The sequence below is a fragment of the Lonchura striata genome, chromosome 1 (assembly GCF_046129695.1).
Source record: "Lonchura striata isolate bLonStr1 chromosome 1, bLonStr1.mat, whole genome shotgun sequence".
In the NCBI taxonomy this organism is placed as follows: domain Eukaryota; kingdom Metazoa; phylum Chordata; class Aves; order Passeriformes; family Estrildidae; genus Lonchura; species Lonchura striata.
The window spans coordinates 87,235,953-87,263,783 of record NC_134603.1 but is presented as its reverse complement, the minus strand read 5'-3'; the positions used below and the strand labels follow the sequence as shown (position 1 = coordinate 87,263,783).

Genomic DNA, 27,831 nt, shown 5'->3' with positions numbered 1-27,831 from the left:
TGTTTTGTAAGGTTAATTTTATTTAAATAGAATTCAGAAGCTTACTTGACACCTTAAGAATTTCTGTAGAATTTTATGCAAAACAGTGGGATTGAATATTCTTCAGATATCGTAATAATCTTCTTGTTCTTTATTTACTGTTCTATGAGCCACTCACTAGAAATTTTGAATTTATTTCAGATGACCTTTTGTTCTAGGCTCTTCCTCAAGAAAAATTGTAAGTTCTTAATCAAATTGAAAGATTTTAAGGTAAACTGCAAAGGACAAAGAAAACTGCTCCACCAAGGCCAGAAAGTGAGCCCACAGGAATTATCTGAATGGTTGTAATATATCTCCCATGACCACTGGAGGTGTGGGTTATTCTTCATTTTTATGTGATGCATGTTAGCTCACCTTTTTTTACCAATCCATCATGGACACTGTAGAGGACAATTATGTATAATAGTGTATGTTTAGAATATTCTGGCAGCATGATTTACTCTCAAAAATGAGCCTCCAAAACTTACATAAAAATCTATCCGTGGCCTGTATTTTCAATAAACAGATCCTTTGCTCTAACACTCTACCAGTGTTTATAAATTGACTGATGCTTGCAATTTGGTAGCACATTGTCTCCTTGTTTCAGCTGACCCTCTGAGCATTGGGGACCCATTTTTATACCAAGACACTTCCTGCTCACTTTCCCAATACCCTTGGAATGTTCCAGGAGTGTCATTCAGAGTGCAAACACAGTCAGCTCTTGCCACTGTGGCTTGGCTGGGTGCTGACTGACCCTGGTCACTGAAGTGTTTCAATGTGCTAAGGCATCAGGAATCTGGCCCGGCAGAGAGAGACCTTATGGTTTTTTTGGTGGGCAACCATGCAGAAATGTCTCTCAGTGGTGAATGTTAAAAGTGGTGCAAGGATAAAAGGGGCTCAGCTATACCGGCAGGAGGAGGGATCTGGCGTGTCACCTGAAGGGGAAGCATGGAATTGCAACCTTTACAGATAGCTGCTCTGTGGTTTTCCCCACCCAGGTGAAATATGTACTGCTGGTGATAGGAACTTCATGCTGTCTGTTGAGAAACCCGTTTATCAGCATGGAGTATCAGCTTTAAAATATTTGATGCCTAAGTGAAGATATAAGATGTCTGTGTGTTATCATAACAGAAAAGGTTTTATCTTGCACAACAAGTAAATAGTACTGCCACAAAGAACTGCATTTTAGGAAATCTGAAGAGAGACAGAGTGACAAGCTTATTACAACTGACATGTGTATGTAGTTTTACACTTTTGATTACACAGATTTTGCTGAAGTGAACCAACATCAGCCAAGTTTTTTTGCTGGTATGACATGTCCTTTCCTTTTCTTCAAGTCTTGTGTATGGAGAACTGCAGCGCTGAACATGGAACCTTTACTTCCAGGCAATGCTAAATAAAGTCAGCCAAGAAAGTTAAGGTAAATCAAGTGAATTTGGGATATGAATCCAACTTCCATAAATTAAAATGCACTAAAAGACTTCTGTGTGGTTTAGTTCCTTCAGGTGTAGTGCAGCTGTAGGGTTGGTCAAGGATCAAGCTCACGTATTGTGATTGTTTGCTCTTAAAATTAGTGGACTTTAGAAAAACCCCAGAAGGGAGATAAAAAAAGTTGACTTGTGTGTCAATTATAATTGAACATGGAAAGGAAGAGAAGACTGTCTTACCAAATTACTTAACTAGGTATAGTTTGAAAGAATACAATGTTGCTTAAATAGTCTCCTTTTCCAGTTCATGAAACTCCTAACAATAATGGCACTTGCGTAAAAGATATCTTGGAAGCTATATTTAGTGTGAAAACCATGGATAAATCAGGGCAGATATTCCTGAAGTGATTCCAAAATAAACATATATATTTACATATTTTATTAATGTTTTACTAATATCTATTAATACATTATCCTTGAGAAGAGATGGCTTAGGGAGGATCTTTTCCATGTATTAAATACAGGATGATGCAAAGAAGACAGAATTATTCCCTTCTCACTGGTATCCAGGGAAGCATAGAAGGCAGTGGGCACAAATTGAAACAAGGAGAATTCCATTAAACAGAAGAAGAAAATTTTGTCCTGTGAGGGTGACCAAAACACTGAATCAGAGACAAGTGAAGTCTGTTTTTGGAGATAGTTCAAAATGCAACTGGATATGACCCTGAGCAACCTGGCACCTTTTGGACCCTGCTTTGAGAGTGGTTGGACCTGAAGATCTCCAGAGGTCCCTTCCCTCCTTGGCCTTCTGTGTTTCTATGTAGACAAGATGCTGTTAGCAGTCTTCTAGTGAAGAAAAATAAGCATCATCTTATTACAGAATTCTGTGTCTTAAGATGAGGTTTTAATTATTGAATTATTCTTTCTGTAATGCAGGGAAAAGGATGATTCAAATGTAAGTGGTCCTTTTGAGTATTAAAGTGAGAAATTAAAATGTTATGCCAGCATTTTTTTTTTTTTTTTGGTAGAATTCATGTTTAGTTGTCAGTGATCTGGTTTTAACTCTGCTCTACACGAAATATTCCGTCAGATTGTCACTGATTTTTCATTTTGGATGATTTATGACATGTGCCTTTTGACAATACACACGCTCATCTTTTTTTTTTTCCCCCTTGCTAGTTTTGGGATGGTGTAATATGATAGAAATGGAGTGGAACCATGAATGACTTAGGAAATTTCAGTAGTCTTAGCATTTTGCCTGAACTGGCTTGTTTGACATCTCTGTTCCAATGTTCTGACTTTGCTCTCTTGCTAAGCAATCCAGATGTTCAAACACCAGTTAAAAAGAAGCAGAATCCACTTAATGGAAGCGTGCAAAGGTCCGTAACACTGGAAAGGAGTGGAACTTCCTCTAATTTAGTCTACTGTCTGTATTTATCACTGTTCATTTGCTATGTGCCTTCCCTCCCACCCCAGCTGCCACCTCACAGATGGCATTCCCAGCAAAAGGAACAGTTCAGATTCAGTACACTGTCATCTGGAAATGTCAGCAGATGACAGGGAGAAAGGGGAGGGCTAGCTCCACATTTTTTCAGGACAAACCTTGACCTCAAATTCTACTCAGTCACCACAGAGTTCTGGGGATTACCTGGGTGGGGGAGAAGGAGGGCACAAAGGGAGCAAGAAAGGGTTTGATATGGTACATACGATCTTTGTTATGTTCTGAGGCTTGCTGGATAGAAATTTCCATACTGTGTAGTTATTTACTTCTAACTCTGTAACAGCTTTAATTTATTTAAAAAAAAAAAAAAAAAAAGAAGGATTTTGTTTGCCCTAGAAACCAAGTGAAAACAATGATGAAGAAGACATCCCTGCAAAGTTGACACTATTAAGCCCAGGCACCAAGTGGAAAGTTTGCAGTGCCTATGAACAGATGTCTAATGACAAGCAAATATTAATTCTTAAGCAATAACTTATTTCTGGCTTAGTTTTTTGGTGCCTTTTATTCCTTTTCATGTTAGTCATTTCTACATGCTTCTGGTGTTGCATGCTGGCCTGAGTGTTACTGACAGAAATATAGTGGGCCTGGAACTTGATACAAAGAAAGAGACAGGGCAAGTTTTTAGATTTAAGGATAATGTAGCCACAGGTGTCCAATATTTGTCTTCAGAAATTTCAGATGCCACTAACTGTGCTAAATTTTCATTCTGAAGGCTGAAGTCTGGAAAACTTGTGTTCCTCAGAGTAAAAAGTTTCAGATACTATTATTTTGTTCAACAAGGTTAAGGGAAAAGGTTGCTGGGTTTGGCATATTAAAAACATTCTTGCAGTTGTTTCTCTGGGGAGCTGTGGTACCTTCCTGTGTAGCAGCAAGGGCTCAATATTCAGTACATTTTAACAGCAGGAGGGGGCTTGGCTGCCTTGTAAATATTCATTCAAAATAGCTCTAACAGTACAGGCTTCTGAGAAATACCCACTCATAAACACAGAAGATGCTGCCCAGGTGCAGTGGGGCTGCTGAGGCACCCGGCCTGAGAGCAGAGGCAGATGTCCTTTTCAGTGACTCAAACTAGAGCACTCTAAGCAGGTATTGGCCCATCTGCTCCCATATCTCAGATGTCGTGGCTGATTATCTGAACACTCAAGCTCTGTTATAGTGAAAATTCAGGGAAGTGGTGCCATTCACTGACAATGACATCTTAACAGCCCCCAGCTGCTCATTCCCAGCCTATGCCCTCCTTTAGCTCTTGTCAAATTGTTTATGAAGACAAGAACCTGGCTCCTGCCCTGCCATACTCCCAAAAAAGATCAGATTATTTTTAGCCTGAACTGACTCTCACTCCTGTTCATTGCAGGAATGACTGTGGTTACAGGACAGCTGTTTGTGCCCTGCCATCAGGGAGATGGTCTTTTCCAGGCCCTGCATTTTCCTCTTGCTTTTTAAGTGCAGATGTCATAAGGAGACCCAAGTGTGTTTGTGCACGTTCTGCAGGCAGGAGAGCAAGGGGAGCAGCTGAGGGCTGGCATCCTGCCCTTGCTAAGGGCAGGCAGCTGCAGCTGGTAATCCCCTGGACTGCCACTGCAGGGCTTGATAAAGCAGCTCTGGCAGAGCACGTCCGGCTCTTTGCTTGCTTTCCTACCACTCTAAAAGGTAACCAAGCCTTAATAAAGCTTAAGTGTAAAGTCAAAGTCTCTGCTGGTGCCATGAGCACTTCATTATGCCCAAGAAATGTAGTAACATTTCTGTTTTGCACCACCAGCACAATTCTTTATTGAGCAGGAGGAAAATTTTCTCAAAGTGGTTGGGCAAAATCCCCGGAACTGGAACCAGAAAACACAAGACTATGGGAATAGGTAATCAATCGGCTTTCTAATCATAATCCAAAATCTCCCACTGTCACAAGTCACAAGTCACTTAGAAACACACGTCCGTGTTTGTAGCCAGAAAGTAGCTGAACTTGAAATAAATCGATTTTTTGAAAGCAGTGTAAAGGTGTTTCACAGTCTTTGTGCACTGTGAGGAATTTCTATGTGAAAACAAGTTTGTAGTGCTGGTGCTGCTTTCCACATGTAGTCCTGGATTCAGGAGGTCTGTGACCTTTTTACAAGAGATCTGTGCAAATTTAACCTATGAAGAGTCAGGGAGCTTTGATTTCCTGCCTAAAACTGTGCCCTTTCACTAGGAAGAAAAAGCAAATGAGGAGTCTGCTGACAGCTATGACTGAAAGATTTGGTGATTTATTTGCGGTATAAATGACTGCATGCTAATTTCCCAGGCAGGCTAGCATGTGTGTCCATAATGGGTTTACTAGTCTCCTGGGTTCTCAAGGTGGTTTCTCTGTGACCTGAATTCTTGTTATGCAAACAAAATTCTCAGTGAATTTAGGTAGTGCAAGGTACAAACCTTGTGAGCAGGAGAGCAATCTGTGGATTAGGTGAATAGATGGGGTTTGAATGGGCATAAAAATTAAAAAAAAAAAGAAAAGAAAAATAAAGATGCAAAAAACAAACAAGTAAACATCCCAGGAAACCAAGTTCCAATTCTTTCTCCCGACTAATTAAATTTTACGACCTCCCTTTTTAAACAGCATATGGGACACAGATTTCCTAGTCAGCTGGGGATCAGTTAGATACATGTCTGTGTGTTAGTCAAGTTCCAGCTGATTAAGCCTTCGCTTATACCCAAAGTTTCCTGTGATATTTGTACAGACTATCATAGACAGCAGAGCTAGCTTGGAGCTTTTATGACAAAATGAGTTTCATCCAAAAAGACCTCTATTTGTCTTAGACAAAACTTTGTCAGAAATAGGTCATATCAGATTTCAAGGCCATGAAAAACTAGTTTTTTTAAAAGAAGATTTTTGACACATCAAATTAAAGATTTTGGTTTTCTGTAAAATGGCTTTTAGTTATAAGACATAAGTGCAGTTGAAATGCTTTAAAGATCACCTAAATGAAATATTTATATCGACATTTTTAACATTATTATTTTTCTCAGTTAATAAAATTTGTCAAGTGTTTGATTATTTTGCCACAATTTAAGAAAGACAGCTTTCCACAAGATTGGAAAGAGTCTAAATCCAGTCCTAGTTTAGCCCATTCATACCATTGTATGGTAGAGATCAGAAAGCAAAACTCCGTGGAGGAGAATGAAGGAGAACACGTAAGTGCTCTCAGAAAGAAAAGGAATGAGGTATTCTTGTTCTACTTCCCCTTCTCATCTGCTCCTTAGCCTTTAATCATTCATTAGCATCTTTAGTTCTGGTACAATTCTTATCAGGTATCTCTTCCTACAAGTGAAGCATAATAGTAATGAATAATGGGGATACATTATTTTAGCAACTGTTCCTGATTCTGTTTAATGACTGAATACAAAATGGCTTCTCTTCCTTCTAACGTGGCCATTTAATTTAGATGTACTATAGATAACTGCTTACAGAAGTCATTCCTTAAAGCAACAGGAAACTTTTGCATGCTTACATATCTAATACAATAATTAAATACCTATTGTATTTTTCTCAAGGTTATATAGAAAACAAACTAGTATGTTAACTACGGATCATTAGGGAATTGCATTACAGCAGAAAAATTCTCTCTCTGTGTATGTCCTGAAAAAAAATTTACTGGTTAACTTCAGGTTATAATGTTTACTAAATGACTGCAGTCCTGCTTCAGTGGTTGAACATGCAAAAAAAATTTATTGCATTTTTGTTCAAAGCAAAGTGTTTTCTATGAATTATGTATTATTTAAATTACTTGATGCAGTTACTTGACTAGAGGTTAGAGTGAAAGAAACTTTAGATGGGACAACTAGGGGTGAGCTATGTAAGTCTCAGAGATTTCACTGTGAAGTATTGTAGGAGAAGCATGTACCATTAGGGATATTTTCTTGGGCAAAAGGGAACAGAATGTTTCAGCCGAGTCTTCTAATGAAAACAATACATGAAAATGAAAGCTGAAGGTCCCACAGCATCCTGGCCTCACTTCAGTGTATTAAGTAAATCCTAGAAAACCCCCTGTGAGCAAAGGGCTGCAGGAAAGGGGGACTGCAGACTCTGTACCATTGATTCTCTTTTCTCTTTCCCTTTTGGTAGTGGTCAGTGCAGGGGAAGCTCAGTAAATGGTCAATTGACCGTCTTGTGTGCAATGAGCTCACTGAAAACCGCTTTGTGAGGCTGGATTTCCAACTTTGGTGTGTCAGCCAACATGGAGTGTTCTGAGCTGGTTCTCAGCTTCTGTGACTTGTTACAGATCTGCAGAAGTACTGCAGTAGTTCATACTATGTGAGGATTTCTTTTACAGAACAAATATGAAAGAACTTTTATATTTAATCATTTTCCAGCTCAGTCTGGAAAAGATCCATCTAGCCATCACTTCTGGCTCCAAAAGTGATGAAAAATGGTCAAAAACAGAGGGTGATTACTAAAGATCATTAGAAAATAACAATCATGTGGTGATGGCCACCTGCCTTATATTCTGAACTTCTAGCAATCTGACTTCCAAAGTCAGAGGTAGAACCTTTATATTTAACAAGTACTGATGGATGAGTTTGTCCAGGAAATGCTTAACTCACGTTAGGCTCTGTAAACCACAGCCTTTCGTGCAAGGACGCTCCAAGTTGACATCGCATTGTATGAAGAAATACTTTTGGTTTCCTTTGTTTTCAAATAGATAATGATTTGATGCATCCTTGTTCACTGCCTTCCATGCCACAAAAAACTTCCATTTCCTATTAGACCTTTCTTTGTTACTCATTATTTCAGAGACTTCACTTCTTTGTCATCTCTTTTCCATGCACACAAACCCTAGTTTTTGTTATCCTTTGAAATTGTTACAACTTAGTTTTCTATTTCTTCTATTTTATCTTTCTTAGAAACAAACTGATGTATAATTTTCAGTGATCTCTCAAATGTAGGCTGTGTACAGGGCTTACAACAAGGCAATACTCCTTGAGTTTAGAGCAAACAGGAATGCAAAGAATTCCTCCAGCTGACTGGCAGGACCTTCTCTTTCTGCTCCTTTGTGTCTTAGCAATCTACTGCAGCATTCTTTGGCAGGTGTCTTGCTTGCTACAGGACGGTATTAACTAAAAGTTTTTGATGCCTGTCAATGTCTTTTTGGGCATATGATCACTTTATGGTTTATGTCTCATTTTCACCTTAAAGTTTGTGAGGGACGTAATCTTTGGTAATAAACTACTTCTGTCACCACAGCGGCTTTTCCTGTGCTTACTCCAAGACCTCAAGCTGCTGGGAGGTATCTTCCTCTTGGGCTTGTCACTTTGGATACATCTTTTACAAACTTTCACTTTCTTTTTCTTGACCTCAAGCGCTACCATAGTAGATTTTGGGGGGGGGGGGGGGGGGGGGGGGGGTTTATTGTTCATGCATGCATAGTAAGTCTAATTTCATTACAGTTATTGTTAACATGGTTCTTTGATACAGAAGGATTCAAATGACAGGTCAGATGGCTTTCATGGTCTGCTTCATGTACTGTGTCTGTGGATTCTTTTTTCCCCAATTACTTTTCCTTTCATTTAAAATTATATGACCATCTACTTTTTCAAAGTTGTGAACGAAGTTTAAAAATGGAAGATGTTTCTTTATCTCTCAGCACACTACCTTTATTTACTGCCTTAATTGTATTATTTACAATACCTGTATTTGTAATGCAAGGGGAAGGTGTTGAAGTTCTTCCACATACGGAGCAGCTGGCAAGTGTCAGTAACTCAACCTGTGGGGCTGAGCTTGGCACATTTCCTGGCGATGTCCTGGTGGCTGCCCTGGCTTTGTACTGCGCAGGACGATGCTGCCTGGGGTGCTCAGCCTCCCATGGCAGGGTTTGGAGCAGGAGAGTAGGAACACTGCCCTTCCAGAGAGGCCAGGGTTTACAGTTTCCCTCTGATCAAGGTCTCTGGGCCAAGTTCCACCCATCACACCTTTGTGGAGCTGCAGTACACATTAATAATAACATAGAGATATATGGGGAGCGGGCAGGCTGGTGCATGAGGCATGCTAACTGCAAAAAGCCAAACTCGGGGAAGTAATCTTAGATACTGCTACCAAAAAGTATTTGTCATTTTAAAATATGTTTCCCTGGTGCTTTTGCATTTGATTAATGGATTTACCTTACCTGACATGTACCCTGAAAGGCTCTGGCAGTTCAGCAAGCAAGAAAACATCAAATAAGTACTTGTAGCTCTATCTGCAGTGTTGAAAGCTAACCTGAAGGAGAGGAAAAAGTATTGAATGATTTTATGCTTCTGGAGGAAATTAAAACTTGAAAAAAATACTTTTTTTCCCCCCCAAAATCACATACTGGGGATGGCAGAGGAAATGTACTTAAATGAAAACTTTCATCCCAGGTATAATTGCACTATCATTAGTGTGGTTATTGGGCTGGGCCCTGCTAACAAAATGCGGTATCTATTTTGCTATTAATTTTTACATCAAGGTGTTACAAAAGCAGTAACCAGGTGACCAGGACACAGGAACTATTCTCATTTTCTTTGGAATGTGCCCTCCAAATAGAAGTAGAAGACTATAAAGGAGCCAGTAAGATTCAGGGAAGGCTCAGTTCTGTTTCAGATTGTGCAAGGTTGCACTGTCACAGGCACCATTAATCTGAGAGCGTTTAAGATAGTCGTATAATTAGAGACATGCACAAATGAATTAAATTCTTGTTTTAAGAGACTATCTTGTGTTCCCTCATGCTTCATTTTAGTGAAAGAGGCTTTGTGTCTAGACAGGCAAAGACTTGAGACCTACTTTTATACGAATCATTTTGCTTGCGCTCATTGAGGACTTTAAGACATCTTTGAAACCTTCAAGGGATCCAATCAAAGTTTTCCAGAATCATACATTTTTTCCTCTCTCCTTATAAGTCTTTAGTGCTGAGCTGTCCTGAAACATGTGCAGAAATAATCCTTTGCCAAGGTGTGGGATCCAATATGCCTGTAACCACCCTGGCTTCAGGTTACCTGTAAACTGAGAAAGACATTCTTAAATGTTCTTAAACGTGATGAGAACACCCTTTATGTTCCAAAAGAAATTAAAACTTGCAGTCAAAAATGGATCTGGAGAGAGAGCTTTCCCTATGCACATGTTGATTCAGATATTGTCAATGTGGGAAGTTTATCTGTCTAGGCCTAGAGCTTTAGGTGACCACTTTGTGTCTCTTAGAAATACCAGTGTTTCTATCTGGCCGTCCCTCCTCATTTGCTGGGGACTGGATCTTAGTCACCAAGGTGATCCTTGTTTAGTCTGCTTCAAGATATGAGGACCAAAGGCATGTGAGTGGGAGCCCAGACTTTTGAGGTGTTTTGCGCCTTTAGCTCCTGATGTCATTGGACCAAAATGCACCTTTGAATCTCCCTCAGTGTCTTCTTCAGGCCTTTGAAAGTAATTCTCCAGCAGCACAGTCCACAGCACCTGCAAAAGTCCATAGGCAGTGGATGATTTAAGCTGTATGTGGCAATCTGAAGCAGCTTTATTGCAACATTACGGTGATACCATCCAAACTGAGGTCTTTTTATTAAGGGCAGCATTGTTCGCCAGACCGATGTTAACATGCATGATTTAAATGATGGCACAAGCAGAACTTCGGCTCAAAATGGAGATATTAAAGATACCAAAATATTATCTTTCCTCTTGCCAACGAGAACAGCTGGCAGGATGGGTTTACTGAACAAAAACTTTGGCCAGCAGACAAAGGTTATCGTTTTCACAGGCTTTCCTTCTGAAGTACAGGATTAACAAAACATGCTGTATTTTTTATTTCAAAATTGGAGGGTTTGTGTCTTTCATCTGGTCAAATTTAGCTTAAAAGTGGAAATAATATCAAAGTTACATGCACCACAGGGAGACTGTTAATGTGGTAACAAAGGGCATTTGGCCAGTTAAAATAGTAAAAGACTATACAGCTTTCCCAGTGATGGCTGGAGCCCAGTTAGTACTTTCCAAGTTGAGCCACAATATTCTTTTCCAAATTATGCGGTTTGGCACGATTCAGAGTGAGTAAACTTACTTTCCTACAAGGGAAAAATATAATTAAGAGAAAAAACAAGGTCATGCAGTATTATGCTTCAAGTAAGCAATAATACATCGTGGGGTGTATGTTAGTCAATATTCATACACCCTGGACAGGCTGAGACAGAGACAAAGCAATGGCTCAGCATACAAAAAGATACATATGTTATCTTTATAAACCTATGTGCAAAAGTAAAATGCAAATGGATGTTTTATTTCCTTACTAGATGTTTTAAGGGAATATATGTTCAATGTTCATGTGTATAACACTCATAAATGTTACTTTAAAAATACCTTTTATGTTAACATTTTATACTTTTTAGTAATAAGTGAACCTGCTGGTTTTTTATTTTGTCAGGGTATCTGTTTTATTGGGTTTTTTTCCCTGCTAATAAAGCCAGAATGGTGTGAAAAATTCTTTTTTTATTATCATTGACTGATTAAGTTTATTAAAAGGACTTTCAACCTGGATGGTCACACTGGAAGCCTCTAAAAGTCTGTTCTTACTTTACAGTAATCCACCTTCTAGGATTCTGCAAATGACACAAAGCTTGCAATGACTCAACAAAGTCGAGGATAAAGTCTCAGGATTGGACAAAAAGAAAGACCAGATTCAAATTTGGAAGTGAACTTTCAAGGGTTTTGTGAGGGTAATTTTTGGTGGTTTCTAGGGCATTTATAGTGTTTTTTAAATGAACAAACTGTTTAGCTTAAGCTCAGACAGAGGGGAACATGCAAAAAGAAAGTTTGGTGACCCAGTGTATGTAATACTGTAGTACCAAAATGGGAACAGCCCCATGAGACATCTGCTTGATTTTTGCTGCTGACACTGCTCATGGGAAAGGCCTGTGATATGCCAGGAGGAAAATGAAAAAAGAAGAAAAACTTCAAAAAACATGGAACCACTCCCATCACCTGAAGCTTAGACCACACACCTAAAAGGGAGTAACCCACATCCAGCTCGGGTGCACAGCCTAAGCAGCCTTATCTCACTTTCAACTCAACCATTTTGCACATCTCATATATAAAGTGCTTGTAAGGGAGGAATTGACTATTTATTTCCTGGTTTGTTTTTTTTTTTTTATAATTACAGTAACCTGCAATTATTAAAGAAACTGGAAATAAATAATCAATTTATTTAAAGAAATTGGAAATAACCTGGTATTATAAACCTTCATCAGTTGCAGCATCTCACCATGTCTGCTATTTGGCTCCCAGTTGGTACAGTTTCTTTCACTTCCCACCTCCACTGGGGAATGCATGCTCTACTAAGAGCAAATAGCTTCCTAAACCAGCCCTGCCTGTTGCAGTTCTGTGTGCAAAGCAGCAGGAAATGTGTGGGCAGTGAGACTGGGAGCACATTTGTGACTCAAATATATAATTTCAGTAGTCACACAGGCTGTGCACAATACTCATACTGCCTTCTCTGAAAGCACAAGTCAACAAATACTTGCATACAACACTCCAGACATACACACAAAATATGCCCTGACATGCCTGATTTTAAGGTGTCACTTGAAAGACAGAAAAATCCTCATCATCTATAGAGTTTCTCTCAGCATTAAACTACTCTAAAGCAGGACCAAGGTGCCAAAGCCCTCATATAATGTAGACCTGTATCATTGCAGACTATATCATTTTAAGCTACTGCCATCCCAGGGGATGGGGAAGGGGAAGCTGGAATCAGTGCTGGAGCAGGGCACATGGCTCTGTGCTGCTGTCCCATCAGTCTGCATGGCACAGCAGCATCCCTGCTGATGCACGGCTCCTAATTCCCAGAGCAGATTTTTGTTCCATTTTTGTCTTGAGTTAACATGGTACTCCTTACAATGTGAAATTGAGACTTATCATATCCTTCTGGTTTACATCCACCTCAGCCCTCTTAAAATGGATTTATTTCACCAAAGATACCTTACCATCTCCATACTAAGTAATCTTCTTTCAGGAAACAACAGATCTATTTTGCCCTGAATCAGAACTCCAAGAAATCTAATAGCAAGAAAACTAACACAAGTAATAAAGAGAAAACAACAGAGGAAAAAAACAATCTCTGTTTTACACAGAAAATATTTTCTGGACGCTTCTCCATATAGGTGCCAAACAGTTTTAACTTACTGGTGAGGCCAGCTCCTCAGAGAAGCATAAATTTTCTCATCTTGGGAAATTATTATTGATTTTCATTTCAAAATAGCACTAGAAGGTACTGCACAAGAGGAGAAACTCTTATTTTGTATTAAGTGAGTGTTTCACATGTAATTAAATGCTGAAGGGTGATTCTCTGCTCTTTGCCTGCCCCCTGCCCCAGCTATCTCAAATCACTTAACAAGTATCTGTCTGTGTAGAATCTGTATTAATAACAAAATTATGCTGTGCAAAAGAACATCTTGTCAAACAAGTATATGCCATGTTTATCTGCAAAACATGCTGTACTTGGATGCAGAAATTGTGTTTTATTTTTCTTGTATGTTCTTGCAATGACCCCTATGGTCCTGTGTATCCTCCAGCAGTATATAAAGCAATGTGTCTGTTATGTGTCATATGTAGTTTTATTCTTTCTTAATTAGCCCAAACCCTCTATGAGATTAAAATCAGTGGGGTAATGTTACCCACTACTACGTTTTACTTTCTGTGATGCTTCACTTTGTCAGGCACTTTGTAAATACCTTTCCTTTATCAACACAAAAAGTGTATCATTGTCTAAAGAGGAAAGACTAATAAAAAATCTTTGTCCCAGTTTGAAAAATACTTTTATTAATTATAACTAGCAAAAAAAAGAAAGGGGTGTACTAAGGGAAAGAACAGTTTTGAAATTAATCTTGTCAAGTTAATATGATCACTCGGTTGCACCCTGATGCAGTGAAGGCCTGCAAGTTTCTGATATCAAATATTTCTAAAAATACAGTGAATTATGGGTAAAGAAAATAAACTCTTATGACAGAACTATCAATTAATTTACTTTTTGAAGACAATATTTGCATATCATAGAATCCTAGAATGGTTTTGTTTGGAAGAAACCTTAAAGATCATCTAGCTTCAAACCTTTTGCCAAGTGCAGAGAAACCTTTCACTGGACCAGTTTGTTCAAAGCCTCCTCCAGCCTAGACTTGAACACTTTTAGGGGAGGGGCATCCGCAGCTTCTCTGGGCAAACTGTTCCAGTGCCTCCACACCCTCGCAATCAAGAAGATTTTTCTAATACCTAATCTAAACCTACTCTCAGTTTGAAGACATTTCCCCTTGTCCTTTCACTACATGCCCTTGTGAAATGTTCCTCTTCACCTTTTGCGCAGGCTCCCTCCAGGTACTGGAAGGCCACAATTAAGTCACCCCAAAGCCTTCTCTTCTCCAGGCTGAACAATCCCAGTTCTCTCAGCCATTCCTCACTAGGGACATGCTCCATCCCTCTGATCATCATGATGGCTCTCATCTGGACTCACTCCAACGGGCTGATGTCCTTTCTGTGCCAGAAACCCCAGAGCTGTATCCCAGTGCACTCCAGGCATTCCCCTGCTTTGTACACCAGTGTTTATTGCACAACTATCAGCTCCACAGAAGATTATTTAATTTATCCTCCATTTATTTATTTAATAAATAAAACGTATTAAACATGACTTCTAATGTGTCAAAAAGTTAATGTGTTCGCTTTACCACTTCAACATCAAAGAAGGTATTATGTAGCAATAGTCAAGGAGGGCACACTAAGTAAAACTACCTTTTAATAACTTAATAAAATAATCCTGAGCAGATACAGATTCCCTTCTCATCAAATTTAAAACTGACAAAAATGATTTTTCAAGATTTCTCTAAAGCTGCATGCCCTAGTAGATAACTCTTTTAAATAAATTTTCTCATCCAGCACTCTTATGCATAATTAAAAAAAAAAAAGCTATCACAAGACTTTAAAATAATCTTTCTCTCTCTAAAAAATACTTCAAGAATCTAGTTTATCTTTCTATTGAAGAGCGAAGCTGCCAAGTGTTAGAATTTACTACCCTCCTGCTATCTGTAATTGCACAGCTAAAGGTATTTTATAGATTGATGGCTTCCACGTTAAAATGAGGAAATATCTGTTATTTTCTTAAGGATACAAAGTTTCTAAATTTCTAGTTATTTGAATGTGCAGTCCAAAATCATCAATGTGTTTGTGAAAGTGGCCTTGTCCATTAAAACTTAGGAGTTATATAGTCTTCATTCCAGAATGTGTGGCCCTTAAATGGAGCCTTTACAACCAGGCAGTATCAAAGCTTTTTTTACCCTGGAAGTAATTGATATAATGATCCTAATTATTTTGAAATGCGACATTTAAGCAGCTGTGAGTATACAAGGCTAAAAAAGAATGTCCTAATGTATTGTGTGCAGTGTATCACACTCAAACATTTATGTTCTATCATATTACACTGAGGCATTTGTGAAAAGTCCTTATTCCTTAATACGCTGTGCCTGGTGTTGTCAGTGTGCTGAGTGCCTCTCTTTGGTCTCACAACATTATTCCTTTTTATTTTTCTATTATCTTTGGCATCAGCTTATCCCAAACATGTGTTACCCTTGGAAAAAGCACATTAAAAATACACACTGCTAAACTCACTCTTGAAACACATGGTGTTGGCACTGGAGACATGCAGTCAAGGATTAATTAAAAACTATGCTGTAAACTAGGAGCATATCAGTTGTAAATAACACAGGAGATAGATCTACGTATGCATATTAGCTGACTGCAGGCTTGCTAAGTGGCCAGTGGGATACATGCATGAAAAAGCAGATGCCACCCAGTGCCATGAACCAGATAAACTATTTCATATTAGACAAAATTAAAAATCTATGCCATTGCTTAAAGCACCTGAGAGATCTCACACAGTTTTTTTTCATCACTTCTGTGGAAGGTGAAACAGGTGAAGAACTGGATTGATCACCAGAGTGAATTCCTTTTAAGAACAAGGCTCAAAAATTTTTGCTTGTTTAGTCTAGTAGAAACAAAAACTGATACAGGAAATAATTATTCTCTTAAACCACAATAGGGTGGTAAACAGTAGACAAGGAAAAAAACTATTTACCCTAGCAGACAATGCTGGCACAAGAACAAATAAGTGTAATTTGGCCATGAATAAATTTAAACTGGAAGCTAGAGAGATTCTGGCCATAAAAGTGGTGAAGTTCTAGAGTAGTCTTTCAATACAAGTTATGGGGACAAGGAAATAACAGGTCAAGCTATTAATGGTGAGGATTGTTGAGTTCATGGAAAATGCCACAAGCATACTTCCCTTGGTAAGCAAAAGACTGTATTTTGATCATCCAAGAGATTGTTTCCAGCATTGTTTGCCTATCTCCTGAAAGTGTGGGAAAAAAAAAGACATAAAATTGAAATTAAACTTGATTTATGCATACAGTGTTAAAAATAGTCCTTAAGCAAGTGCCATCCTCATGTAAAAGACCTCTGTAATTATATTTGTGCTTTGCAACAGGAAAATAATTTAACTTGATAAATAGGTATTGAACTGTACTTAATGGTTGGAAGTTAATTCTTTTTAATGTGAAGCTGCAATTTGTCACATTCTAATTTTCCTGAGTTTTATAGTGTATATTTCTACTACTTTTACTTTGCCTTGTTTTCTTTAAAGGTGGAGACAACAGTATTATCACTGTGTGGACAACAAAGTGACACAGATGGAAAATAACATCTGCCTATTTATTTATACCAGTTGAGCCACATTTGGCCCCTGAGTTCCTCAGATGAGCATTTGCTGTTAGTCTAAATCAGTTCTAAGGAAAAAAGCCCCTGATGGTCACTATGGAAAGATGCAATCTGAATATCAGAAATAAAAAAGCAAGCAAAAGACAAACATATTTGAGTTAGAAGAATGACTTAAAGTTCAGAAAGGATGTCCAAAGAAAACAAGGAATATGTTATGAAGTTAATTTCCACTAACACAGAGAGAATTTGCTGATATTGCAGTCAGGGGTTTAGTCTAGAGATCCAACATGAAAGCACTTCTTAAGGTTTGCTTGTGCAGCTTCTGATGCCTGTTCTAGTTTCACTATTAATAGCTAATAAGTATGTTTCACCCAGCACTGTAGTGGCTCCTGAAATTCAGATCTGTGGTATGCTACCATGCTATCTGAAGACCTACAGTTATTTAAAAACTAATCTGTGTTCTCTCATCAGCAAAGCCAAGCAGCAGAAAGAAAAGCGAAACACTGCAAAGGCAAAATAGTGGTATTTCCCTATCAGTGTGAAAATATAAATAAGTGACAGAAACCTACTGAAAATAAAGTTAAATAACTGCATATGCATAAAGTTGTGTTAAAAGTTCCTATTTGCAAGTGCAAGTGTGCACATGTGTATGTAATTATAAATGTATTTTTTATATAAATTATTTATAATTTGTCTTCTCTGTAAGCTCACTTGCAAAAGATCTACTATGGAAAAAACTGTATTAGCAACTGCATAGCTGTTAGCTTATTGTGAAAATGTCAAAACATAACTCAATATTCAGTTCAATTTAATTCAATTTATGTTAGTATGAAAATGTTTCTTCTCTTCTGTTTTTTAACCTCTTCTTACCTGTATTTGAGCTACAGTGTTCAGTAGCTTTTGCCATTTACATCTAACTGAAGCTATGAGCCTGAAGGCTTACTAAACTTTTGGGAGGACACCATGCCTTGTCTGTTAAACAGAGGAATGTGTTTCTCTTCTGTGAAGTCTGATCTGCCCAACCCAATAGCATCCAGCCACCAGGTGGGACTTGGTAAACTTTTACTGTGGCTTGTAAATGAAGAGCTGCTGATTTAGCTTTTGAAAGTGAAACTGCAGTTTCCAAGGAGGAGAAACAAAGACAAGCAATCTTAAGTGCCAGGTTATTGTGTGTCTCTGAAGGCTGCAAACAATGGAAATGCAACTACAATATGGGGTGAAATTTAATACATTTGGTGTGATCAGTGGTCAGAAGAGGTCAGAGAGATGAAAACAAAGGTGTCTCTCCATTGAATTTTACACCTTTGCTGATGGTGAAGAGGTTGTGAGCAAAACCCAAACCATTGCTAAGAACTCAAAAGATGATTTGGCTCATACTAGGTAGCGCGTCCCACCAAAGTTGATTCTTAAAATGCAATGAAGAATATCAAATTTTTGTCCTGTCCCTTCTAACTTCTGACTCATGTCAATCCTGCACACCACGCCCCACTGTCAGAAGTCTCTGTTTATTGGTTGTATGTATGTATTTAACCTCAATGTATCATCTCCAGGTTTTACTTGAGACTCATGTCTCTGCTATGATGCAATGGGACAGACAAGGTCCAAAATTCTGCTTCAAGTAGCTTTCCAGCTCTGAAAGGATTCATGATTTAACTAGAAAACTGAGCCTCAAAGAATGAAATCAGTAGAAATGCTCTAGTGGTCATCAACATTGGAAATATTATGAAATAGAGTCAGTAATCAATGGTTTCTGATTTATCTTTGTTTTGGACTAGTTTGAATTTCTAACTCTGGCATTTGGATGTGCTGATTTTTGAAGTAAGTCTTCTCAATAGACTATGTTCTAATACAGAAGGAAAATTTAATATTTGGGAAGATATTAAACACAGTTTGAATACCCTTGGTGGTGTCTATTAATTATCAGAAATTTGAATAAACCAGTTTTGGAGTAAGGAAGAATATTAAATAAAAGTGATTTGCAAGTGGTAATAAATCTTAAAAGAGGTGGGGGGAAAGAGTAAATATACTTTTAATAAACTTGGTGACAGAGACTTCTAAAATAATTAGATACTTATCCTTCATCAATGAAAATTGCATTCCTAATTGTGCAAAAGCCATTTCATCCCTTCATATAATTTCACCTCACTCACTTGAAGAATTTTCTCATGCAGATATAGCAAGATTGAACAAACCTGGATTGTGAAGGAATTCAACTAAACTCACAGCCCTGATGCAGGTTAATGACCACGTTTTTCCAAACTGAAAACCCAGCCAAACTTTATAGTTATAATCATTAAAAACCAAATCCACATAATGGGAATATTCACAAATACTTTTGGTGTAAATTCCATATATGTCTAAACCACGAAGTTTCCCTACTTCTAATATACCAGGACAAATTAGTTTATTTTATAGATTTTCTTACTTCAAATTTGTCTCTTAAAATTCACTGGTCTGTCTGTGGGTAGGGAAAATCAGCAATTTACTGTGAATTGTTTAGATGAAAACACAGAAACTTCCCTGTTACCATGGTAGGTTGTTACATGAGCATGAAAAGACCTGTTTGCATTGTGTTTAAGTGAGCACTGATAAATATACAACTATTGGCTAACTATATATACAGAATATTGGCTAGAAGTCACTCCAACCCAGGCCTGATAAGTTCTTAAAACTGTGCAGAAGATACATAAAGTTTACTAAACTGGTGGTGGCAGAAGAAAAGCTTATCCAGAGTTACACACACACATATTAAAATCACTTTCTGCTACATGTTAGTTTATGAATGCTGCAAGAATGATTGGTTAAGGGGTATTATTATTGTAATTTCTAACATTTAATCAGGTCCTGAAGGCAGTTATTGTTTGGAGGGAGTAGGAGTCACATTTTCTTTTAAATGCAATCATCAATTCATCACTGTGAATGCATTCCATTTTTGATAAAAATAGGTAAGAGGCTTGCAATAACGTTGTTCAAAAACTGGGTTACTCTTATAATATGACTCTTTCAGCTATAATTTATAGCGTTGTTATATGTTTTCTAAAAATTATCTTTATCTGAAAATGGCCCATTGTCTTCTCAAATATATAGTGATTATTATTCTTCCTTCAGATAAAAATCGACTCCAAAGTATGGACCTTTTGTTTTCCCTTCATACAGTGCCTTGTACAATAAAATTGTTTTCCCTTGACAGGTATTGTGGTTAAATATATAGTAATGCAAATATTTTCCACTGTGCTCTTGTGAATGCACAGAAATTGTGGAAGAAAGTAGACTACTTATCCACAAATAATATAAAATATCTGGATAGAAATACGTACCTGCCAAGAGTCCCTAGGCTACTGTTCTAGTGGAACATGAAAGGACCTCTCCAAATTTGAAACAGAAGGGAGGCTGGGAATTTTTCAGTACTACATTAAGACAGCATTTGAATGCTTTATAAAAAAAAACCAAAAAAAACCCAAAAAAACCCCCAAAAAAAAAACCCAAAAAATGTGGTTAGATATTCAGTAATTTTCACACATTTATGATACTCCTTGACAACTATATTTTATTTTTTGCCCCTAACATTCTCAAAGTACCATGGAAACTTAGAATTCTTTGGAGTAGCTGATTTTATAACTTTTGTGTATTAGCTAGTGATCAAAATTCCCCCAAGTTACATATGTGTGTGTGTATATATGTATTTATCTCAAACACAAACTTAGGATGTTCATATTGTTCTTAAAGAGCATGAACTCTGTGCTCAAGACAAACTCTTAATGAGCAGCAATTCCGCCTTTTTGTCCTCATTTCCTGAAGAGCCTGCTCCTAATTTACCACACACAGCACTAATGATGAGAGCACTACTTTCCATCAGGATTTCCCCCAACTGTTACTGATTCATTATGTGACTCACATTTGTTGAAGAAATTATTTTCATGAAGTGCCCTATAAGGTGAAAGAATTGTGTTTAGAGGTACTTATTTACAAAAGTAAAATAAAGACTCAAAGATTATGGCTACAAGTATTGTCTAAATTGAGGCAAACTATCAGAAGCACCAGAAAATTTCATTATTTTTAATTTTTTTTTTCCTCCTCAATGAAATCCATCCTGCACATACTCTAGATTCTGCTCTGAGAGCTCAGGAAGTCACACACACTCTGAGGCATTCAGAAGATGAAGCATGTTGATTTTTTAAAAAATAATTACGTAGCATTAAGTTCTGTGGCAGACAAAAGGGTGCACTCCAACTTCTAAAATAAGGAAACAAACACGGAATACAAAAAATACAACTGCAAGCAATTCATAACCATATGAACCCCATCAGCTTGCAGAGGCAGGCTGCCCCTCATAGAAAGGTGGTAAGTTTAGTACAGACAAGCTTTGAGGAAAAGCGATACCTTTTGACAAAAAGAGTTGCAACAATTCATGCTTACTTGCATGCATAACAAAGGGCATGCTATGTTACTCAAAAGAAAAGCAAAAATACCATTACCAAAAAGGCCAGTTTAAATGGGATGAAGCTGCTTAAGACAAATCTGAAATACATGGTCACTTTACAGACATGATGGGTGCAGTGGCATAGGCAGTGCCATTTACATGCAAACTAAAGGTAATGTATATGATTAAACATTAGTGTAGTCTCTTGGGTTATGGACCCTTTTTCCACAATATCAATTGACAAGTTAAAATTTCTGTGTGACTTGGAGTTTCAGCACACAGATAGTCGTGCTAGGTATCAATTTGACAAATTTGCAGAAAAGCTGCCTCTGAAAACATAGAAATTAAAGATGTTCCTAGTCGTCTTTAACTACTTAATAATGTTTTCCCACTTTTGGTTTGTAGGTGAGTCAGAAGGGAGTCATGTCAATGCCCCTCTGCACACCTGCCTCTTCTCGGGCCCCACCAACCAGGATACTGCTTTTAGGAGCACAAGATGGGGGATCTCATCCTTTGGCTACCTCAGTGAAACTTCTTACCTGCAGGTTAGAGGGGTAGCCAGTTGTTGTGACTGCTGTGCCACTGCAGGTGGGTTTTGAATGAACATAGGCATTTGATATTATTTCTGCACTATCTCTCTGAAATATTGAGTATTAGTGAACAGTACCGTGACAACACCATAATGAATCAATTTATATATTTGCTATTTTAACAACATTTGCCAGTTTAGCCTTTACCACAACTACTAATTTGTTGTGTGTGCTTCACTATGCATGACCATCTACAAATGAAGTATAGCATTGCAAATATTCTTTAGGACAGAGTTTCTTGGTAAAATTTGAGGCAAGACCTGTGGCAGAAATAATATCAAATGTAGTTAGAAAATGAGAAGAATCCATTATGGTTTTAGGCAAAACTTTGGCCATATTTTGAATTCTGCTCATTTTTAAATATGGGAGCTTTTTAAGAACAAGTTCTAACACAATAAGAAGTTTAACCTGGCCTGGAAAAGCCCCAGCAAGAATCTCTGTTGGAATGAGACTTGGGAAACCCATTGCTTCTTCTGCTATTCCCATTTAGGATTTCATTTTCCTCTTTTGGTTAGTCAGAAATCATCTGATTTTCAGAACTTCTGGTAATGTTACACAGCTAAAAGCACAGAGCAGGTGTACATTTATAGTCTATAAAGAAACTGAACTGATACTATGAAATGCAGTGCAAATACTTTTGAAGCCAAAGGTGGTTTTTGATCCTATCTGTATAGTAAAAACTGACATGGCAAAATTATTTACCTCTACCACATCCTGGAGTTATGACATCAAAGAGGAAGGGAGCTGCTCAGGTATTTTAATTGTGTCAGTGAACCACTTGGATTTTCTTCTGTTTAACTCTGAATTTCCTGTGTCAAAAATGATTGGTTTGGAAATGCTGCTGTTTTAATTTCAAGTTACATTGGTCTTACTTTCTCCCTAATGTTTTTCTTTGGGGATGATGGTGTGAAATTCATAGCAGCCAGAAGGCAGGGGAATCTAGCAAATTTTCATACATAATCATTAATAATGTATGTCTCTACATTCTTAAGGGATCATATTTCCATAGGCAGTTGCAACTAATTCAAAGCAACAGTACAGTGAAAAAAAACCCCAATGAAACCCACAACAGACCCCCTATCCTCAGGGCTCTTGTCCAAATAGATACAACCATTACAGGTTAGAACTTGTGTGTTTTATAGCAGATGATAATTCAGAATTGACAAGCAAGTGAGAACAAATATTATCGACTACAGATGAGAAGGTCTTGTCAGTTGTCAAATAAACCTATCCTGAGATACTGTTTTCAGTGTATGTTTGGCTCAGGTCTTGTGTCCTGGTGAACAGAAAGGATCTTCTATTCAGCATTGTGTCAACTATACAGGACCCTTGTAATCAGGGAAAACAAAATAACAGCAACTTTCACAAAAAAGATGCAATGGAAGGAAATTAATGGATCTATCTTTAATGTTGATGGCACAGGGAGACTTGTTAATAAATTCTGTGGTAATTGAATGGGCTCCAGTATGTTTTTCATGTGTGCGGTTGCATCACGGTTGCTGCCTAGTTGCAGATAAAGGTCCACCAAATGCATGGGAATAATTTCACTGGAGGGAAAATTTTACTCAGTTTAGTTGGGAACTCATGTAAAGAAGGATTTTGTCCTTCCTTTGCCATTGGAGATTGATTTATAAGCGAGTGTAAAATAGTGAAAAACAGGCATAAAAACAGACTAATATATCTTTTGATATGATGTATATTAACAGTAGAATCCCTATTGCTGAAATTAGTAGCCTTATTTTAGAAGTTTCATGTTGCAATCTGCCATTTTTTTGACACATTATAAATACAATTATAAATACTAAATAAACACAATTATAAATACTATATAAACACAATTATAAATACTAAACACTTCAGCTATAGCTATCTGATAGAAAATACAGAAAATACATGGATGATATAACTTCACTGCATTTTAAAACTTTCTATTCAGTAATATTACTATTAAGTAATATTTCTTGAATCTGGAAAGGTTTAAAGGCTTTTTTTTCCCCATTTGTGTGTGCAGTGTATCCTGCTGACAGGGTGCAATCCTGTTGCCTTTGAAACACACATCACCCCAAGTGGCAGAGTTCACTTCCCAAGGTTTTCAAACTTGTCCAAAGTACTTTTAGCAGAGTCTCTTTGATGCTTTCACCTCCTGAGTGTGCTGTCCTAACAGCATCTGACAAATCCTGCAGGGGCTCACACTGACAAACAGCATTAGGCCTGACCAGCACTTCATGTTTTGGAATGTGCAGCCAGTATGGAGCAGTGGGAGAAAACTAGGGGCATGTATAAAGTTCAATAACAGAAACACAAAGTTAGAGGACTCCAGTGTGGTTCCACAGAAGGATTTGGACTGGGCCCTTATGTGAAGCCACCAATAGCTTATGAGCTCTCCCTTAGCTCTGCTCTGCGCTTGTTAGTGAGGACACCTTGCACCCCATGGCCAGCTGCTTTCTACAGGCTCTTGCAGCACATAAGACTGATAAAAATATTAGGGTTGTAAATACCCCGTGGAATCCAGTTGGTTAACAGACCATGACTTCCATGCATTACTTCCATGCATATGAATCTGGAGAAGTGTGGCAGTAACAATAGTACTGTAAATGCTGACGGTATTTTGTAAAACATTCATATCTTGATGTGTTTGCGTGATCCTTGCAGTATAGTAGTTATACCAGTGTATGCTATATTTCTGTACATAAAAACATAAATGCCCCTTATAAAATAAACCACAATTACTAGTTCTCTTCAGCAGAGTTCAGTCCAAATATCTTGATTTTATTCCCACAGTACCATAATGTAGGTGTTACACTTTTACCAAAGTTTCAGTATTTGCTCCCAGCTTTTTCTTTGTTAAGTTTCAAATACTACGTGAAAATGAAGAATATAAAGATAGCATTGAATGGACGAATTATTTCCAGATAGTATACTATCTTGAGAGTGTGTTGTCTAAGGACAGCATTTTGCTAAATTACATTACTGAATAATTTAAAATTTGAAACTTTTGTATAATCATATTTTGTGCCCTTTCAAGTTCCTTTGTCATCACAGCTCAAGCTGTAAAACCTTCAGAGACTTTAGAAATACAGTAAATTGTGTTTTGAAAATAAAAAATATATAAAAATCGAAGGTTTCAAGACCATTAGTATTTAGGTAGAATACTTAATACTTTGCTCTTTACTTATTTAACAACAGTAAAGAGCAAAATATGAATGCAAACAAAATCTGCAAATCGCTTTTGCATAGCAGTTCTAGAAGTGTATTTTCAATAAAATAACATATTTTAAATATGCTTTGTTGACCAGTTTTAACATGAACAAATATTGAAACATTTAATTAGATGTCATTAGATCATGCTGTATTATATAACTTTGTGCTGTAAACATGCAGTATCCTTAACAGTAACACATCACCACAGAAATAAGAAGAAATACCGCTTACCTTCCTCCCTTAGAAAATATTCCATGAAGGCAGAATAAATCTGATTATAAAATGAAAAACAAGCCTGAAGTGTATAACTCACACACATACAAACAGCAGATACAGTCGCCTCCATGCCTGCTTCTAGCCTTCTGTACATTTCTCACTTCTTCACATTCTAGTTATGTTACAAGGACTCAAACTATGCATAAAATACTATTCTGCATCATTGCTGTACCCACCAACATATTGCATAAATGGTACTTACTGTTCCAGAAGTCATGCATCATCCTATAGGAAATTTACACCTTCAAAAGAGGGATTTGTTACAGCCGAGCAGATTGCGGCAAAACACAGCGCCTGGCTTGTCAGAGAAAGTTGTTACTTTCAGAGATCAGCACGTATTCATTCACAGAGCACAGTAGCTTTACATTTATGTATGTGCATGCATACCTACACACACACACACACAAACACACACACACACACACACACACACAGAAGGAGTCACAGCCTGTCTCTCACGACCACATGCTAATTGCTGAATGGGGAGAAAATCTTGTTAGTATTACACGCAATCATTTCCCTTGACCATGGCTTTTGCATACATTTTTCATGTCGTACAACCAAGACCGGTGATGCCACAAAGCATTTCTAACTCAGACAGGAGTAATTATTCACATAAGGCACCAAACTCTTTTTGGCTTCCCCAGTGAGAGTGCTACAACTGCAGCAGTAGTGCAGGGTCCCTGTGCTGGCACTCACTTGCTGCAGTCTTTGTGCATGATTATACATTATAAACTAATTAGTAACACAAAGACATCTGATACCCAAGAACTAAAGAAAATCATAGAGAATCAATCAGATCCTACAGCAGGCATGTAGATTGGCTGTAAAAACATTTAACAGCGGGTAGATTTTTTTCCTGTGCTGTCAAAGTTAAAGGTACCAAAAGGAAGCACACACTAAGGCATTTTTGTTCCACTATGATATTGATCCAATGCCAGACGTGGTGAAACACAATGGGCACACAGTCAGCCTTGGTAAATTAGGTAGATTAGAGATCATTTGATGGTATTCTATTGTTGCTATTGTAATCACAGTAATTTTCACTGGTAATGGTGCTTCGTGATGAAGTGCAGTTCTCACAGGATAATTGTGAAAGGTATCGAAAGATTCAGGGTGTAGCATCTGGTTTTAAAAGCTCTTCAGATTCAAATTGGCATTTTACTTTATCTTGAAAATTTATTAGAGATTCAGATCATGCCGGTTTAAATGGAAAGGTGAAAGCAGGGTAATTTCAATCTATGAATTATTCAGATTCAGACTGGTGAAATTGCCATCCATGAACTGATTCTCTGACAGTCTCTTTTGCAGAGCCTCCATTACGCTTGTCATTTTTATTTCTTTATCTACAATCTCTCCCTCAGTTACTGAGCTCGTCCCTTAGGGCTGTGCTTCACAAAACAAGTATTTAAAATTGGCAATAACCTAAATGTGTTGCTGTCTCGAATCGCAGTCTCCACAGGCTGTCTTTTCCAAATCATTAAAAGCCACATTCACAATGGTGTTTGTTAGGCTCTTCGATTAGATGAATTAAAAAAAAAAAAAAAAAAAAAGCCAGCAAAGAGAAGAGATCAGGGTGTCATATCGAAGAAGAGCTATGTTCCTGTAACAGTCCAGCAAAGATAGTGGTGCATTGTGCTTGTTCCTTTGTTGTCAGTGTAACCCATTCTAGTTGCATAGCATCACGCAGAAAGAAACAACTGTTAAAGCAGGCTGACTTCGTGCCCCGGTTTCCAGCAGGAGCAGATAAGGACTGCATTACAGACAGACAGACTAATCCACACAAATGTACAGGCAGAGACCAACCGCAATTAACAGCTTCTTACAGGCAAGAAAAACAGAAGTAGCAGTAGTAGTAGCTGCAGTTGTAGTATTTGTAGTATTAGAAGAAGAAGCGACTGGATACCCGAAAGGGTTTCATTCTCTCAGGCTCCAACTGATACAGATTGCAATCCCAGAGACTCTCCACTTGATGGCTGGTTGTGTCATTGCTAGTCGACTGCTGCCCTGTATCCAGAAGGACTGGGACTGATTTAGGTCAGAGAGTCTGGTTTCTTGTTTGAGCTTTGCCCTAACTGATGTAAGAAATTGCAGCAATCTGTATTACCGATCTATCTGACCCTGGGATGCTGGCACAGCTTCGGCCGTGGAGTACCTGCAAAAGGCCCCAGTCGGACAGATAGTGACAAGTACCATCTCCTTTGTCCTATTGCTGCAGGTACATCACTGTAGCATAAAGAAAAAAAACTCTCTTAGTACGCAAAGTGGGAAATCAGGCGTTCTTCCTCAGAGGCAATTTGGGTACAGAGCTCCGAGCAATCCCTGCTCAGCTGAAAATGCTGCCAGGCGGAAGCCAACACATCCAAGCTGTGTCTGTTCCTACGCTAACACCAGGAATATTCCCCTCGTATGAAAAAGATAAGAATAAAAAAAAATCTATGCTGCTTTGTGCCTGGTTCTATGCGTCTGCTTTGCCGCACTGCGACTAGAAAACTGCAGCAGTAAGAGCTCTGGCAGTTGCGATAATGTAGAAAGCAGCAGCTCTGTGACACAGCAGTCAGCTGACTCGCAGTGTTATCATTCAATGTCCTCTATAGAATAAGGCCAGTTTCTAAGGTAGCACCAGGAGGATGACCTTGCATACAGAAACTGGGCGCGAAGGAGTGGCAAGACTTGTGTACACC

The 27,831-nt window shown here is 38.0% G+C and overlaps 1 long non-coding RNA gene across 2 annotated transcripts; it reads right to left on the bottom strand.

Moving 5' to 3' along the window:
* LOC110483456 (uncharacterized) lies at positions 1 to 27,831 on the bottom strand. Of its 2 annotated transcripts, none has more exons than XR_013340498.1 (2): positions 8,603 to 27,831; positions 1 to 1,410 (listed from the first exon to the last, which is right to left on the bottom strand). It is a non-coding gene; the product is annotated as an uncharacterized LOC110483456 (long non-coding RNA). The 2 variants fall into 2 exon arrangements; XR_013340499.1 differs by having other exon boundaries at positions 9,078 to 27,831.